General features: G+C 41.5%; 1 non-coding gene across 1 annotated transcript; it reads left to right on the top strand.

The window, feature by feature from the left end:
• Positions 1-3332: 3332 nt before the first annotated feature.
• On the top strand, positions 3333-3439 carry LOC112135098 (U6 spliceosomal RNA). The gene has a single exon (XR_002916396.3). It is a non-coding gene; the product is annotated as a U6 spliceosomal RNA (small nuclear RNA).
• The last annotated feature ends 497 nt before the right edge of the window (positions 3440-3936 follow it).

Here is a 3936-nt window from a genome sequence, read left to right as displayed (position 1 = left end):
ATCTGTCTTTCCAGCTCATGTACCATCTCTTCCCAGCCCTCACTGCAGCCTTTAGACCCATAGAATTATTTTCTCCTCCCTACACATGACATGTCCCTCCTGGAAAAATTCTGGCCATTCTTTAAGACCTAAGTTCCGATGTTATGTCCTCTGTGGGAATGATCTACTGTATGTTGCTAACCAACTCACACACTGGCTGGGTTCTCCACTTCTTTGCCTGGGGTCCGATGCATGTGTTCACTCTGCTAACAATAATAATAATAATAGCATAGCACTTATCATAGGGCCTACACTAGTTAATTGAGGGGTCAGTTGAAGGCATGAATTCATTGAATGACTGCCTGAATGAATGAATGATGATCTATTAGACATGGTTAGCCCTAAGGCATGTGAAGTCCTATGCAAATGTTTTCTTTGGGGTCCCTGTATATATAAACACTTTGAGTTACCTAAAATCAATGTTTAAGCAGCATTCTGATCACCCAACTTCATGTGATACTGCAAAAGAAATACTCTCTGGCTGGAAGTAAAGATCCTTTCTCCCAGTAGCCCTTTCGGAATTGGGCCTGGTCAGGGGTCCCTGAGACAATCTCATAGGTGTAAACCTTAGAGGTCTCCTAGGGCATCTGGTCGACCCCCTGTACTAAGAAGCGAGTTGAAGAGTATTCCAAAGGAGAGAAAACAGGGACAGGGGCTGACATGGTGGAGGTTGGGCCTAGAGCACCCTGTCTGGTTGGCACTACTGGCCTTGGCCGGTCTTGGTCACTGGAAGGGCTTAGAAGATGTTAAGGACAACATTCTACAGTACAAGACCCCTTCAAGACCAGCCTGGTCAACATGATGAAACCCCGTATCTACCAAAAATACAAAAATTAGCCAGGTATGGTGGCACACGCCTGTAATCCCAGCTACACGGGAGGCTGAGGCACGAGAATCACTCAAACCCAGGAGTCAGAAGTTGCAGTGAGCCGAGATCGTGCCACTGCACTCCAGCCTGGGTGACAGAGCAAGAATCTGTCTCAAGAAAAAAAATTAAATGAATAAATAAAGTACAAGACACCTGAGGCCCAGGACCTAAGGCAGGTGCTCCACTTGCCTGGGTGGTACTACTCCCAGATAACTGTGTGATTATATACTTCATCATTCAACAAACATTTACTGAGCTCCTACTATGGACTAGGTACTTTATTAGAAGCTGAAGTCACATATTCATAGTTATTTATTACTATGAGTTAACACGTTATCTCTGCCAAGCAGTGAACTTAATAATAACACATTGAGACCTGCACAGTGCGGGAGCATAGCTATCATCTGGCCCATTAGGAAACTGAGCCAGAGAGGGGCTGTCATACATTCCATGAGCATCTACCACATGCCTACTCCTGGGTGTGGTTAGAAACGCAGCAAAGAGGTTTCTGAAAGAAAGCAAAAGACAATCCATTGATTTCACTTCCAAAAATAAACCAAATCGTGAGGAGAGAAAGAATAATGAAATAAAGCCTATTCTGAGGTTCAACAGATGATGGAAATAACGACTAAAATCATCCAAATGACTTTATACTGGGCTTTCAGTGATGGCAGCAGCAAAGCCGGCTGCTCAAGCCTCTCAGAGCAGAGCTGTGCAGACATGCAGCCACACAAGGGCCAGAAAGGATAATGGCTTCAACTTCTCTCCCTGAGCCTCTATTTCCCCATCTGTAGACCAGCCTTTCGCATGCTGATCAGGACCCCCATGTGTTGTTGTGAGATTACAATGATACTAAAGATCATGAACAACCTGTATGCACTTAAAGCTCCTGCCCTGGGTTGCTCAGTAATAACGAAGAGGACGAAGAGTTAGTGTGTGCCTTTCTCTCCTCACCAAAAAAAAAAAAAAGGGATGGGTTTCCGCAATGTGGGTTTTTATGAAAGGAGAGGAAAGCAAGAGAAGAAATACATCTCTCCTCAGACTAACTCTGAAGCTTTCTAGGGTTAACACCCCACCAGCCTTCTCGATTTTACCCTGTGCTCACTGTGCACTTGTATAGACACACACACACACACACACACACACACACACAAATCCCCCCATAGCCTGACCCCTGAACATCCCAACCTCTAAGTCATGATTCTCAACCCAGTGCAATTTTGTCCCCCACAAAACATTTGGCAGCATCTGGAGACATTTTATGTTGTCACACCTAAGGGGCAGAGAGGGCGGCTTGTTACTGGCATTAGTAGGTAGAGGCCAGGGATACCACTAAACATCCTATAATGTCCAGGACAGTCCTTACAACAATGAATTATTCAGCCAAAACACTCAATAGTGCCGAGGTTGGAAAACTCCACTCTAAGCCTTTGTTTATGCTGTTCCTTCTATGAAAAGTGTTCTCTTCATTGCTCTTCTTATTTAAATCCAGCCGGGTGCAGTGGCTCACAGCTGTAATCCCAGCACTTTGGGAGGCTGAGGTGGGTGGATCACCTCAGGTCAGGAGTTCAAGACCAGCCTGACCAACATGGTGAAACCCCGTCTCTACTAAAAATACAAAAAAAAAATTAGCCAGGTGTGGTGGCGGGCACCTGCAATCCCAGCTACTCAGGAGACTGAGGCAGGAGACTTGCTTGAACCCAGGAGGCGGAGGTTGCAGTGAGCTGAGATCATGCCACTGTACTCCAGCCTAGGCAGCAAAAGCAAAACTCCATCTCAAAAAAAAAAAAAAAAAAAAATCTACCCCTCCAGAGAAAGGAAAGGCACCCTCACATGCTGCTGGATTATGTATAAGCCAATATAACCTTTCTGATAATTTGGCCAGAGTTAACAGAATTATAAACATCCATACCCTTGGAACAAGTCATTTCATTGCTCACACAAAGTCCTATGCACAAGGATGTTTATTGCAGCACTGTTTGTCATAAGAAAAGACTAAACACAACCTAACTGATCCCTTTAGGAGGGGTCAGTAGCTTTAAATTATAAAGCTTGTATACAAAACAATTATCTGCAAGCCCTCAAAAGGAGTGAGGTCATTTCAAAGGGGTCAATAGGGAAAGATCACTGAGATACACTGTTGAACAAAAATAGTAATGTACAGGACAGCCTTATTAATATGTACCATTTGGTGAATGAGTAAAAGGAATATTCATACACATATTTTTATAAATATATATATAGAAAATATCTATAAGCCTGTATAAAAAAAGTGTTAATAGTGGTTGCTTTTGGGGAGAACTTGGCCATGACAATTAGAAGATTTAGTTGTCATTTTATTATCCTTCAGACTCTTTGAATTTTTTAAACCATAAGCATGCATTTCTTTTTGATTGAGGAAAAAAGATTTCATTAAAAAATGTTTGTGCTTGCTCCAGCAGTACATATATTAAAATAAGAACAATACAGAGAAGATTAGCATGGCCCCTTTGCAAGGATGACATGCAAATTTGTGAAGCATCCCATATTTTGGGGGCTTAATTCCTGGGTGACGAAGTAATCTGTAAAATAAACCCCCATGACATGAGTTTACCTACATTAACTAACCTTCAAATGTACCCCCAAACCTAAAATAAAACTAAAACAAAAATAGGAATATATCTTTATCATCTTGGATTAGGTAAGGATTTCTTTAATAGTACACAAAAAGAACTAACCCTTAAAAAATTGACATACTGTTTTTTATTAAAATTGAGAACTTCTTCCATAGAAAGAGATCATGAACAGTAAATGGTTGAGTCACATACTCGGAGAAGAGATTCACAGTCAATAAATCCAACAAAGGTCTTGCATTCATAATATATAAAAATAGTCAATATAATTTTTGAAAGTGAGCAAAAGACTTGAACAGACACTTTACAAAAAGGATATTCAAATGGCTAACAATCATATGGAATGACGCTCAAAATCATTAGTCACCAAGAAAATGCAAAATAAAACCATGATAGAATATCTCTCCTCTCCTGCCA

Source organism: Pongo abelii, chromosome 13 (assembly GCF_028885655.2).
Source record: "Pongo abelii isolate AG06213 chromosome 13, NHGRI_mPonAbe1-v2.0_pri, whole genome shotgun sequence".
NCBI lineage: Eukaryota > Metazoa > Chordata > Mammalia > Primates > Hominidae > Pongo > Pongo abelii.
This window is presented reverse-complemented; position numbering and strand designations above follow the sequence as displayed.